This window comes from Pelobates fuscus, chromosome 11 (genome assembly GCF_036172605.1).
Source record: "Pelobates fuscus isolate aPelFus1 chromosome 11, aPelFus1.pri, whole genome shotgun sequence".
NCBI classification, from domain to species: Eukaryota; Metazoa; Chordata; class Amphibia; order Anura; family Pelobatidae; genus Pelobates; species Pelobates fuscus.
The window spans coordinates 43,532,956-43,548,068 of record NC_086327.1 but is presented as its reverse complement, the minus strand read 5'-3'; the positions used below and the strand labels follow the sequence as shown (position 1 = coordinate 43,548,068).

The 15,113-nt window shown below is 47.7% G+C and overlaps 1 protein-coding gene across 1 annotated transcript in view; it reads left to right on the top strand.

Annotated features, from left to right (window-relative positions):
* The first annotated feature begins 430 nt into the window (after positions 1-430).
* The window catches only part of HSPBP1 (HSPA (Hsp70) binding protein 1), a 75,292-nt gene continuing 60,609 nt past the window's right edge, over positions 431-15,113 (top strand). The window contains exon 1 of the mRNA XM_063437210.1: positions 431-505. The gene's annotated coding sequence lies outside the window, so the exon portion shown is untranslated. The remainder of the gene's footprint in view (positions 506-15,113) is intronic.

Genomic DNA, 15,113 nt, shown 5'->3' with positions numbered 1-15,113 from the left:
GACTGCATGTGATAAAAGAGTGTTGTGATGGGAATATGCAGCATTATTATTATTTTAGTGTAAGATTCTCCGAACTCTGGTCCTCCAGATGTTGCTGAACTACAACTCCCATGATGCTTTGAATGAAATAGACAGTCAGAGAATTATGGTAGTTGTAGTTCAACAACACCTGGAGGGACAGAATTTGGAGATTCCTGCGTGGATAGTACAAGAATTTATTGCACTGTAAAGTACAGCACCCCCTGCAGGTGACCCTTATCACACACTGATATAGCTTTCTGACACAATAATTTCCACTCTCTCTCTCTTGCTTGACAGACGACTGACCCATACATTTTAAAATAAATAACGATCAGTAGACTTACGTTGAAGTACAGAATTTCCTAACCTAAGCCAACTGTTCTTTTTGGCATCAAGCTGAAAAAGCTTCTGTCTGAAAAGAGCACGATTGGAGTGGTTTCCATTAGAAGAGAATCTGAACAGATATGAAACACAACACTTAACGGTAAGTAAAAGTAAAGGTTGGACATCAGACACCAACAACTGGTTATTTTCTGTGAAGAAAAGAGACCTCAGCTAACCTTTTCTTCTATGTTTTGTGTTTAATTCCCCTTTTTCTGCCAACAGTAGCTTATCCGTTCGGCAGTTTGCATCACCGAACCACGACCTCCCTCCTTGCTTGTTGTGATCTGAGCACCGACAATTAAGTATTCCCTGGGTGGCCGTTGTTTGTATAGCCGCACGCCACGAGGAAAAGAAAACGGCGGCCATCTTGTCCGCACGAGGCGAGTCAGCGGGACTTGGTCGTCGAGTGTCTGGAACTAAAATCGGACACTCCACCGTGCGAAGTACCGCTGAAAACTACCGGACGGCCGGTTCTCCCACTTGCCGAACACCCAGAAGAGCGGCATTCGGTAGTTATATCCGTATGGACCAGGGGAACAATCGCTCCTATGAGCCAGGAGGGTATTTTCGGGACTTTTGACAGTTTTCGCCCTTTTCCCCAATTGACCGACCCCACACACTGAATTCGTGGAACTGTTTTGGGCAGGAGCCTCGTGTGTGGTCGGTAAACTAAGACTTCCACACTTTTTAAGAACCCCTGAACCGATCTGGGTGAAATTTGGATATGTTTGCCTCCCAGATCGGGGCTATCAGGGGATATGTATTTTGTGGGGATACCTTGTGGGGAAAGGGGTGTTCCAATGTTTGGGTAAAATGTGTGCCCTCTGCCTGGAGATAATTGATTTAACCTTTAACTTATCTCACTATCTTCCAGGCAGAGGAAGGGGCGTGTAGTAAGAAAATACTGTACAGTGATTGGTAATATGTTTGTTTGTTTTGGGAGGTCCTCTTGCATGAGGACCCCCATAAAAGCCAGCCTGTTTCAATAAAGCTTTAGTTCTGTTACACCCTTCATGAAGTCTTGGCTCATGTTTGGGGAAAGGATACTCTAACTACTGGGAAGGATTGTCGTGAAGCTGTATTCATCTCTACCCCCTGCTGGAGCTATGGTCACTTATACTCAGTGTGGCGAAACCGACCTCGCCACGTGTCCTTGGAGGGGGCTGATTGCCCGCCTCTTGCCTTTGGACTATGGACCAGACTTTATGGGAATGTGATACCCCAGATAGCCATACCATGGAGCCTATTCATATAATGAAAGACTATGGGAAAGACTTTAGCTCCATGGCAATTGTACTGTGTGAGTAGGATCTGCGCGCTATTCGGTAGTTTTGTGCGTGCAGATCCCAGCTATCTGGGGATAGGTGAAATGTCTGTGTGTTATGTGTAAATGTGACTTTATGTATTTTAAAGTGTTTTATGTTGTTTTGCAACCATGTGGTTAATGGAGTCTGCCTTTAGTCCTGGGTAATTGGATTACTTCTCCAATTAACTCCAGGGCAGAAGGGAGGAAACCAGGGTGCATTGTGGGGATGTTTTTCTGCCAGCCAGAAAGGAACAAAAGATACTTTTAGTAACTTTTTAACCCCTGGTCGGATTCATGCCATTTTTTAATATGTTGTTCCCCTGAATGGATTGATTGTGGATATGTATTTTTATGTGAATGTGATGTATGGTTTTAAAGTTATGAAAGTTGTGTAAAAGTATATGTTACACTGTATGCATAATGGGATTATGTGTCACACTAAGGGGAGGGGATGTGTGGGAGGTAACATCTATGTCATTGGTTCTTTTATGCCTCCCCCTGGGTGTGGCCTGTATGTGTGAGTTGGAAATAAAAGCCAGGCTGGATGAGCCAGTCCAGAGTTCCTGTTTTACCCTCAAAGTGATGTGTCGTCTCATTATTGGGGGAAGGATTTATTGCATGCTGTTCCAGTTGACTGCTAGGAGTACAAGCCTATTCGTATGGTTCCTATTCAATGGTCTACAGCATTCATATGCTTGGGAGAATTAAAAGGTTTCTCTGATTCGGTGATTGTGGTGTCTGCCAGAGTGCTTGGAGTCCTCAGGAAGCACTAGGAGCATCCATTAACGGAGGTACTCAGTCGGGGTGCCAGGCGATCCGTTACACTCAGCAGCTGGGAAAGGAACAAGGGACCGCAGTAACATCTCCCCTGCAGGTCCTAACAACTGGTGGCAAGCGACGGGATTGAATGGAACGCAGAAAGACAACTGATGAATGGCCCAGCAGTACGAGAAACTAAAAAAGACGACGCTACAAGATCTACTGGAAGCCCGAGGCCAGGTGGCAAGCAACAAAAGAAAAGCTACCCTCATAGCCGAACTAATGGAGGGCGACCAAACCAGCAGCGTGACGGACGTCAGCCGAGAGGAAGCGGAGTTCCAGCGGAAGGTGATGTGGAGGCTAAATTTATATGGGCCGAACCCACCACCGGAGGCGATAACGCAAATCCTGGCACAAGTGAATGCAGAACGCAGTGCCCTACAGGCCAGCTTGAACCAAGCAGACAACGCATCACTAACAGGATCTATAAATGGAGGACAGCGAAAGAAAATTAACTATGCTGCATTTAAAAGCTTTGCGGACGGAGAAACAGAGATTGACGCATATCTGCAGGATTTCGAACGTCAATGCGCTTTGGAGGGTCTGGAATCAGAGCAATGGGCATCGATCTTAAGCAGCAAGCTCACGGGCCGTGCAGCCGAGGCCTACAGAGCAGTTCCTGACACAGCCATACATGACTATGCCAAGGTAAAGGAAATTCTGCTAGCTAGATATGCTGTGACCCCAGAGACTTACAGAAAGAAATTTCGGGCCTTACGGAAAGGTGGCCGAGACTCCTACACTGAGTGGGCTTTTAGGCTGTATCGAGCGGCCCAAAACTGGATACAAGGCTGCCTAGCCACCACATTGGAAGAGGTACTACAGCTCTTCTTACTTGAACACTTTTTTGAGCACACCCCGACAGACACCAGGGATTGGGTCAGAGACCGAAAGCCGGCTACCATCGAAGCCGCAGCCAAGCTGGCGGATGAGCATCATGAAGGCCGAAAGGGGGAAGCTAGTGGGAACCGTCCTCTGGTAAGGTCCAGTGCTCCACCACCAGGACCTGTGACCAACCCCAGACCACCCACACCCCAACCTGGTTTTGTCCGGAAACCTCCACCGGTATGTCACCAGTGCAATCAGCCCGGGCACTTCAAGATCCATTGTCCTCAGCGGAGCCGAACCAGCTGGGAACGGCCCCCACAAACCCCGAGGGCGGCCGCTCACCACTATCAGCACACCCAGGTGGGCGAGCCAGCACCCGACTCCGAACAGTGGGCTGTCCTACATGAGGTAGACCTAGCCCAAGCTGAAATAGACAATCGAGTCCACCACCGACAGTTGGTCACCGTAGACGGTCAAGAAGCAGAGGGGCTCCGAGACACGGGCGCCACCCTTACACTGGTACAGCCGCATACCGTAGCTGCCAAGGCTCGCACCAACAAGACTGTAGCAGTACGGGTGGCCGGGGGTGCCATCCACAAGATACCCACTGCTCGGGTACAGCTGAATTGGGGCCATGGTGACAGGCCGATGGAAGTAGGCATTATGGCGGGACTACCAGCCGACGTTTTGTTGGGGAATGATTTAGGGTGCCTAACTTCAAAGCTGATACAATCCGAACCTGCCGGAGCCTGCGCAGTGACCACTAGGGCGCAAGCCCGCCGAGCTGGATCAACACACTCCGAGGAACCACAGGTAGGAACTGAAAACCCAGTAGTCGCCCCTAACCCTATCCCCTTCTGGGGTACCCCCCAAGATTTTGGCCAAACCCAACAAACAGACCCCACCTTAGCCGGTTACAGGAAGGCAGTAGGGACACCCAGAGAAGGGAATAACCACGAGGGATTCCAATGGGATAAGGGGTTGCTGTATAGGGTTACCGGGGGAGTGGGGAGGGGGGCAGCACAAGTGATAAAAAGGCAGCTGGTAGTACCCCGGAAATACAGGGCGGAGCTTCTAAGGCTCAGCCATGATATCCCGCTAGCCGGACATCTGGGTATCAAGAAAACTAAGGACCGCCTTACCCAGACGTTCTTCTGGCCAGGAATATCCACCGATGTGCAGTCTTACTGTAGAACCTGTGATACCTGTCAACGAGTAGGGAAAAGGGGGGATCACCCTAGGGCCAAATTAAGACCCCTACCTATAATTGACGAGCCATTCTACCGGGTAGCAGTAGACCTGGTGGGGCCTCTCAACAAACCCAGCTCCTCCGGAAAGCGCTACATACTCACGGTGGTGGACTATGCCACCAGATACCCTGAGGCGGTGGCGCTCTCCAACATTGAGGCGGAGACGGTGGCAGAGGCCCTAGTTAAGATCTTTTCCCGAGTAGGGTTCCCCCGGGAAATACTTTCCGACCAAGGGACCCAGTTCACGGCAACTGTAACGCAACAGTTGTGGCAGAGCTGCGGGGTTAAACCTTTATTCAGCTCCCCCTATCACCCACAGACCAATGGTCTCTGTGAACGATTTAACGGCACGCTTAAGCAAATGCTCACGGCGTTCACAGAGTCCTACGGTCAATGGGAGAAGTTTCTACCTCACCTCCTGTTTGCCTACCGGGAAGTGCCTCAGGCGTCCACTGGGTTCTCCCCCTTCGAACTCCTCTACGGGAGAAAAGTTCGGGGACCCCTGAACCTCATACGAGAGCACTGGGAGGGCAGCACAGGAGAGGAGGGAGTCCCAGTCCTGCCATACGTGCTGGAGTTTCGGGACCGCCTGCAAGCTCTCACCGAGTCCGTTCGGGAGAACTTGAGGGCGGCCCAGAAACGCCAGAAACAATGGTATGACCACGGGGCAAGAGATAGGAACCTGGACATAGGGCAAAGGGTGTTAGCCCTCAGACCATCCAAAAAGAACAAGCTCCAGGCAGCCTGGCAGGGGCTATTTAAAATAGTCGAGAAGATTAGTGACACCACGTATATCGTGGCCAAATGTTCGGATGAAAGAGTAAGACGGGCTTTTCATGTCAACATGTTGAAGCCCTATCACGGACGCTCGGAAGATGTGGCTGCCATATGCGCCCCATCTACAGACGACAGTGAGGGACTCCCCTTACCCGACCTACTAGCGGCTAACCCCGGGACGGTAGAACAAGTGGGGTTAGGAGACAAGCTAGACCCCCCCCAACAGGCAGACGCTAAGCACCTGCTCCAGGAATACGGTGGGCTATTCTCCTCTCTACCCGGATACACGTCCGCCGCAGTACACCGGGTAGAGACCCAGGGGGAAAACCCCTTGAGACAACAGCCCTATCGTATACCAGCAGCAGTACGCACGAGCATGTGGAAGGAACTCCAGGAAATGCTCGAACTAGGGGTTATTGAGGCTTCCCAAAGTCCCTGGGCGTCTCCGGTAGTGTTAGTACCAAAGCGAGACGGCACCACTCGTTTCTGTATTGACTACCGGAAACTAAATGACAGGACAATCACAGATGCCTACCCTATGCCGCGGATCGACGAATTGCTCGATCGCATGGCTAGTGGACACTTCCTGACTACTTTAGATCTGTGTAAAGGCTATTGGCAAATTCCCCTAGACCCGGCTGCCATCCCTAAGTCAGCCTTCGTCACCCCATTCGGGCTATACCAATTTAAGGTTATGCCGTTTGGGATGAAGAATGCCCCGGCTACATTTCAGCGGATGGCGGACCGACTTCTGGAAGGAATGCAGGACTTCGCATGTGCTTACTTGGATGACATCGCCATCTACAGCGGCACATGGGAAGCTCACCTGGGGCACTTGGCTTTGGTATTCCACAAATTACAGGAAGCCGGCCTTACCCTGAAACCCGAGAAGTGCCATGTGGGCATGGCAGAAGTCCAGTATTTGGGGCATCGGGTAGGTTCGGGTAAACAGAGGCCCGAGCCCGCCAAAATAGAGGCCATAGCAAATTGGCCCCAACCCCGCACTAAGACTCAGGTCCTAGCTTTCTTAGGCACAGCAGGGTACTATCGCAAGTTTGTCCCCGAGTATAGCACTCTAGCCAAGCCCCTCACCGATCTAACCAAAAAAGCCCTACCCAAGCAGGTATTGTGGTCCCCGGAGTGTGCAGCAGCGTTTCAAAGTCTCAAAGCAGCTCTGAGCAAAGCTCCAGTATTGGCGGCCCCAGACCCTAATAAGACATTTCTCGTTCACACAGATGCCTCTATGTTTGGGCTGGGAGCCGTGCTGAGCCAGGTGGGGGAAGATGGCATGGAACACCCGGTGGCATACCTCAGTCGGAAGTTACTACCTCGGGAGGTCAGCTATGCCACCGTAGAAAAGGAATGCTTGGCGTTGGTATGGGCCTTAAAGAAGCTTCAACCCTACCTCTACGGCCGAGCTTTTACGCTACTAACTGATCACAACCCTCTCATTTGGCTCAACCGAGTCTCGGGAGACAATCCCCGGTTGTTACGCTGGAGTTTAGCGTTGCAACCATACAATTTTACACTGCAGTACCGTCCGGGCAAACAGAACGGTAATGCGGATGGACTTTCCCGTCAGACAGACTTGGACTCTTAATGCTACCACCCGGACATCCCCTAGCCAACCCGGCAGGGTCTAGGCGGGTATGCCGACCCATGGAACTAAGGGGGAGTAATGTGAAGAAAAGAGACCTCAGCTAACCTTTTCTTCTATGTTTTGTGTTTAATTCCCCTTTTTCTGCCAACAGTAGCTTATCCGTTCGGCAGTTTGCATCACCGAACCACGACCTCCCTCCTTGCTTGTTGTGATCTGAGCACCGACAATTAAGTATTCCCTGGGTGGCCGTTGTTTGTATAGCCGCACGCCACGAGGAAAAGAAAACGGCGGCCATCTTGTCCGCACGAGGCGAGTCAGCGGGACTTGGTCGTCGAGTGTCTGGAACTAAAATCGGACACTCGACCGTGCGAAGTACCGCTGAAAACTACCGGACGGCCGGTTCTCCCACTTGCCGAACACCCAGAAGAGCGGCATTCGGTAGTTATATCCGTATGGACCAGGGGAACAATCGCTCCTATGAGCCAGGAGGGTATTTTCGGGACTTTTGACAGTTTTCGCCCTTTTCCCCAATTGACCGACCCCACACACTGAATTCGTGGAACTGTTTTGGGCAGGAGCCTCGTGTGTGGTCGGTAAATTGGGGAAAAGGGCGAAAACTGTCAAAAGTCCCGAAAATACCCTCCTGGCTCATAGGAGCGATTGTTCCCCTGGTCCATACGGATATAACTACCGAATGCCGCTCTTCTGGGTGTTCGGCAAGTGGGAGAACCGGCCGTCCGGTAGTTTTCAGCGGTACTTCGCACGGTCGAGTGTCCGATTTTAGTTCCAGACACTCGACGACCAAGTCCCGCTGACTCGCCTCGTGCGGACAAGATGGCCGCCGTTTTCTTTTCCTCGTGGCGTGCGGCTATACAAACAACGGCCACCCAGGGAATACTTAATTGTCGGTGCTCAGATCACAACAAGCAAGGAGGGAGGTCGTGGTTCGGTGATGCAAACTGCCGAACGGATAAGCTACTGTTGGCAGAAAAAGGGGAATTAAACACAAAACATAGAAGAAAAGGTTAGCTGAGGTCTCTTTTCTTCACATTTTCAATTTATTTTTTCTCTGCAGATTCTGCTTGCTGGTTTACAAAAAAAAAATGTGTCTTTTTTTAAAAAAAAAGAGAAAATGCTTTTTGAAGTCAGTAAAAAAAATATGTAATGCTTACTATCACCATGCAAATGGACTTTGAAGTGTTACTCATATCTACTATCCCAGCATGAGAGCAGATTTTGCACTGGGTAGGGCCTAAGTTGGTAAAATATAGTTAGAAACATATAGCGGAAACAGCAAAATGCAGTGTTGTCAAGTAAATATATACTAATGTCACAATTTATGTTGTTTCCAGAGTTACACAAGTTTGTAAAGAGCATTTTGTGCTAAATTGGCTGTGATGTCCACAGTAAAGCATTGGTCTGTGTTAAATCGATCTGTTGATAACTGTATTTGCTGAATGCATATTTGCTTCTTAAAGCGGCACTGTCACCGTCTCGGGACTGCGACAGTGACATCGCTGCTGGGTGTTCGGTGGCTGGGGGGCAGGGGAGGGGCAGGTAAAGGTGAGTTTACTTACCTGAACCTGTCCCACGATAGTGCTGCTATCTTGACTCGGCAGGTCCTCTTTGTTAGTGACCTCTATCGTCACTGCTGTACTCTCGTACAGCATTGAGGTCTATGGAGGATCCCGCGAGATGTGTCTCTGTATATCTCTTGCCTGTGGTGGTATTTCACTGAATCAAAACAACTATTTCAGAAAGATTCTATTATTTTTGCAGGGAAAGGGGAAGGGGAGTGGGGGTGACAATGATGCTTTAAGAATTATTCTGTTATCTTAGTATAATCAGATATGAAGAATGTAGAGTGCGGATGTACAGATCTCAGTCATAGGAGAGATAGTTCACTTGGTTAATTCACCAGCTAAGGCACATGTTCATACTAGGATTGATTACAGAATCTATTCTCTGCAGTCAAATCAATCTTACTACCTAACACGGCTACTACAATGAAATCTAATTAAAAGGGTAATAGTCAAATGTATTAATCATCTGCCAATTTCTTTAAATCTGTTTTGAGCCCCCTCAGGAAAAAATATGCTATATTAAAATATGGATTATTTTGATGATGGATTTCATATCCTACACTGTATATTAATGTGGCCTGTGTTGACAAAAGGCTAACGTGTTTTTTTTTCTTGGTTTATCTATGGCCTACAAGAAATTATTAAAGGCCGTCACCTCTAAAAAGAGGGTTATATATTCCTTCTCTCAGTCCAATGTGGATCTGATGTTGTTAAACGAAAACTGTGTGAATGTGGAGTAAATTATCTAGTTTACAAGTATACTACATAATGATCTGTTTCTTTTTGGACATTGACTGATGTGATGTATTAGCTGTATCCTCTTTAGCCATAAATAATGCATTGGCTCCTACATATTGTCATTTGCAGTGATGTCAGCTCTAGAGCAACGCCGCTAGTTCTGGAGCAGATTGATTAAAACATGAGTCTCTAAAAGATTTGTATAATTTTCTTGAAGGTTTTAAGGTGAATAGAAAGAATAATAATTGCATGCACACAAATAAATGCAATTATTAATATTACCAAAACAATACACGTTATGTACAAAATTTAAGGCTGGCAAAATACAAACAAAATACACGTTTCTGAAAAATGTTGATATTTGTAATTAGTCTAAAGTTAGCCATTCGGATCATGTGTTAGCATATTTTCTATTGTGTTGTGGTTACGTATATGCCAAGCCATCTTTGCTCGGAATCTACGGTATGGAGAACAAGATTATCATCACTTCTGTAATGGTATTTATAAATAATGTATAATAGTTTGTATACCTTAAGGGAAGTGAAATATATCCAGCTGATAACTTAAACTCTTCTAGAGGAGTGAAATATATCAGTGAAATAGCATGAGCAGTTACGAGATCTGAGATATAGTCTGTCAGTTTAATAGTATGAGCATCCCCAGGGAAGACATATATATAAGTCTGATAAAATGAATTTCACATGGTGAGCTATAGCAGAAAAAAAAAGTTTGAGTATTTCCCAGATATTGAGGTACGTTCAAGAGAGTCCATACAAATAAATCCCTCCAATGATGTAACTCAAGCATCTTCTCAACTGAAGTGAGTTTTGTAAGTCAGATGGCAAGAACATTTCTAGGAAAGTGTGATATATCAGCAAGATAGTTGGACCACCGGACTGTAAGTCAACTATGTTGGTGAGGTTTCATGGACACTTAAAAGGACACTTCATGATTCTGCATTATTTTGTCGTTATGGTACTGTTAATAAACCGTCCTGATATCTTGGTAACGTGTTATACCTGTTTTGTGCTGGATGTATTTTTCAGTTTTAAAATTCTAAACATCTTGAATAAAAAAAAGATTGTTCAAAAAATGGAGCACGCTAGATAGAAATATATTATTTTTACAATTGGATGTGTTAGTTTACTGGTCTAGATTTAGGTTCATACAAAAGATATACAGTGAGTGTTCTACTCCATCCAGTAACCCAGTGTAAACATGCACTATCCGAGACAGTATGCTACCAGGTGGGAAATTAAATCCTGTTACCTTATCAAGATCACATATGACAAAATCAAAGACCCACAGCACAAAAAATACAATATATCACATTTAATCAATATACAACATAAATTGCAAAACGTATACTCGGTAAGTACACCTCATACCATATTAATAAATTGCACCAAGGTTATCTTCAAGTATATGACCAATTATATTGACCTAGGGCTGGAGACCGGAATTTTATAACATGACAGGAGGCTTCATATTTGCTTAAGTCTCTCTTTACTAGAACTCCACAGTAGCAAAAAAACTCAGAGAATAACAACCAATCAGAAAACAGTAAGGAGACCATATAACTCCCTTCTCAACATTCCATTTCCTCTTTCTTTGCTGCTCCGCATCAGTACAGGTCAGAGTACCACTGCCTCCTGCTATTATTAGTGGGTGGCTTTGGGATTTTAAATATTTTACTGTATAATCGTTTATGTCATTTTATTATCCTTTATTATTCTTTGGGGACTGTTTTGGTTTTATGGTGTAGGCTATCTGCCTTCTCTTTCCCTCTGGGATAGTGGGGAGTTGTTTCCCTTTTTCTACTCTCTCCTCTGGGGCTCGTTTTCCCCTTAACTGTGCCCTCTCCTTCTCACCCATTTTTCTTTCACACGGGTATTGTGCCGCTCGGGGGTTTCTGGAGGCTGGCCTGTTGCTGCTTCCTCCGATCCCCCCGAACTCCTGGACCGTGGAGTACGTCTCCAGCGGTCCCATGTATATCTGCTCCTCCGGTCCGGGGTACTCACGATCGAGCGCATTACCCGCCGACTGGAGCTTCCCCACGTGGCCGCCGGTCACGGCCAGCTCGATCCGCAGACTGCGTGTGTCCGCTGGGTGGAGAAGGGAGCCCCCTCCCCCGCCCATCAATTAGATTAGTGACTACTCGCACATGGTGTGCTGTCCTGAGGGGGTCTCCAGGCGGTCTGGGAACATCCCTTGCTTTCCTGCATTTAACCCGACACTCTGTGAGGCTACTAGTGTTGTACATTTATCAATTTTTACAGGGGCTGGTGGATACTGTCTGCTTATTATATATATATATATATATATATATATATATATATATATATATACTGGGGTTATTAGTGCTGATGGTTATTCATTGCTGAATCTCTTTTTCTGCTTTTTCTATGCCTTAGAGGAGTTTCACTGCGCTCCCATTATACTATCTGTGACCTACATTAGATTTTTACAGGGGTCTGCCAGGATCTCCTGCTGGTTAAATAGGAACACTCCAGTATCAGTATCCCTTTTACTGTTTTTACACCACTCGTACGTGACCTGGCCTGCCCTATCTGTGCCACATGCCTTGGCCTGCTCTGTCAGTGCCCCTATGCCTGGCCTGCTGTGTCTGTGCCCCTATGACTGGCCTGCTGTGTCTGTGCCCCTATGACTGGCCTGCTGTGTCTGTGCCCTATGACTGGCCTGCTTTGTCGGTGCCCATAAAATTGGCCTGCTCTGTCTGTGCCCTTTAACTGGCCGACTCGGTCTGTGCCCATTGGCTGACCTGCCCTGACAGTGACCTATTGATGAGCCGGCGCTTGCCCGTGCCTAAATCCTTACGGCCGCTGGCCTAGGATATTTTCTGGGGAGAATTTTATACTGGGATCCACTGTGCCCACGCTGTATTCGCTGGGAACTATGCCCCATACATTGCTTTTATATAAATTTTGACACCTGTCATTTCTACCCCCAGGGTCACGCTACGGTCAGGATATGGACGCTTCGACGCAAGAGAGCCTGCAGGCAATGATCAATGCGGCCGTTGCCGCTTCTGTGGAGAAAGCGCTCTCACGCGCTCTACCCCAGTCATCCCAAGATAGGGATATATCGGAGACTCAGCGCACGCTGATAGAGTCCGGCCCTCACTCACCGGAGAGAGACCACTCATGCACGTCTAAGCGCTACTGGAAGGGTGAAGGCCCTGAGCCAGCTACCCGGACCAATGTCCATCCTGGATGAATGGCAGGCGGATGAGTCCCCCTCGGAGTACGAAGGCGGGTGGGGTGGAGAAGAATCGGAGAAATTGGTGTACCAACAGAACACTGGTGACACTGCCTCACAACACCTACACCCCTCCTTTGGGGAGGACGTATTCTTGGACGCAACGGGCAAAGCCCTATTCGACCCGCGCAACATCCGGCACCCTCGGTCTCCTGAGTGGTCCCTACCCGAACATCTGGCCCAGTTCGTCCATTATTGGGTTCGCAGACCCCTCGATTGGGCAGTTCGGAAGAGGTTGAAGGCAGAGTGCCCCAGACCCACCTTACCAGACAAGGTCACTGTGACACCCAAATTCGACCCGATGGTCTCCACCTATTTGACCCGGACCGGGCGCGATCCCATGAAAGGGATCGAACACAGCCTCCGCCTTGCACAAGATAAGGTGCTGGACATGTTGGGGCTGCTGGCCCGGATCCTTACCATGGCGGACGAGGCTGTCTCACAGGGTGCGTCCCTGGACCCTGCAGCCATCAGAGATTGGGCATTATGCTCCATTTGCCTGCTGGGCAACTCCAACGTGGCATTATGCAAGGAGCGGAGGAAGGCGGTCCTCATGCGCATGGCCGCAAAATTGTCGGTGTTGGGGTCCAAGGAGCTGGTCCATTGGCCAAAGGACTTCTTTTCGGGGAGCCCTTCATCAAGGAGCTCCAGAGGCATGTTAACCTCTATGCTACTCTGAATAAGGCGCAATCATCAATGAAAAACACTTCTCGTGTTTTTGGCAGGGCTGGAAGGCAGCGGGTCGTGCCTCCAGCCGCTTCTGGCCTCCGAGCCACAGAGGATCCCGGACACCATCCTTTTTTCCCAGCTACTGCTCTGGGTCTTTCACCTCCTGGAGGTCGGACCGTGGCAGAGGAAACCAGGTGCGTGGAAGAGGCAGAATGCCCACAGTGGAGACATATTGTACCACATGTTTTTTTCAGGCCTTTACATGCCGGCAGGTTGCGTTTTTGTCTCGACAGCTGGCGGGACATTTCTTCGGACGCATGGTTACTCCAAACGGTCCGAGGCTACGTTATACAGGGAATGCAGAATTATTAGGCAAATGAGTATTTTGACCACATCATCCTCTTTATGCATGTTGTCTTAATCCAAGCTGTATAGGCTCGCAAGCCTACTACCAATTAAGCATATTAGGTGATGTGCATCTCTGTAATGAGAAGGGGTGTGGTCTAATGACATCAACACCCTATATCAGGTGTGCATAATTATTAGGCAACTTCCTTTCCTTTGGCAAAATGGGTCAAAAGAAGGACTTGACAGGCTCAGAAAAGTAAAAAATAGTGAGATATCTTGCAGAGGGATGCAGCACTCTTAAAATTGCAAAGCTTCTGAAGCGTGATCATCGAACAATCAAGCGTTTCATTCAAAATAGTCAACAGGGTCGCAAGAAGCGTGTGGAAAAAACAAGGCGCAAAATAACTGCCCATGAACTGAGAAAAGTCAAGCGTGCAGCTGCCAAGATGCCACTTGCCACCAGTTTGACCATATTTCAGAGCTGCAACATCACTGGAGTGCCCAAAAGCACAAGGTGTGCAATACTCAGAGACATGGCCAAGGTAAGAAAGGCTGAAAGACGACCACCACTGAACAAGACACACAAGCTGAAACGTCATGACTGGGCCAAGAAATATCTCAAGACTGATTTTTCTAAGGTTTTATGGACTGATGAAATGAGAGTGAGTCTTGATGGGCCAGATGGACGGGCCCGTGGCTGGATTGGTAAAGGGCAGAGAGCTCCAGTCCGACTCAGACGCCAGCAAGGTGGAGGTGGAGTACTGGTTTGGGCTGGTATCATCAAAGATGAGCTTGTGGGGCCTTTTCGGGTTGAGGATGGAGTCAAGCTCAACTCCCAGTCCTACTGCCAGTTTCTGGAAGACACCTTCTTCAAGCAGTGGTACAGGAAGAAGTCTGCATCCTTCAAGAAAAACATGATTTTCATGCAGGACAATGCTCCATCACACGCGTCCAAGTACTCCACAGCGTGGCTGGCAAGAAAGGGTATAAAAGAAGAAAATCTAATGACATGGCCTCCTTGTTCAGCTGATCTGAACCCCATTGAGAACCTGTGGTCATCATCAAATGTGAGATTTACAAGGAGGGAAAACAGTACACCTCTCTGAACAGTGTCCGGGAGGCTGTGGTTGCTTCTGCACGCAATGTTGATGGTGAACAGATCAAAACACTGACAGAATCCATGGATGGCAGGCTTTTGAGTGTCCTTGCAAAGAAAGGTGGCTATATTGGTCACTGATTTGTTTTTGTTTTGTTTTTGAATGTCAGAAATGTATATTTGTGAATGTTGAGATGTTATATTGGTTTCACTGGTAAAAATAAATAATTGAAATGGGTATATATTTGTTTTTTGTTAAGTTGCCTAATAATTATGCACAGTAATAGTCACCTGCACACACAGATATCCCCCTAAAATAGCTAAAACTAAAAACAAACTAAAAACTACTTCCAAAAATATTCAGCTTTGATATTAATGAGTTTTTTGGGTTCATTGAGAACATGGTTGTTGTTCA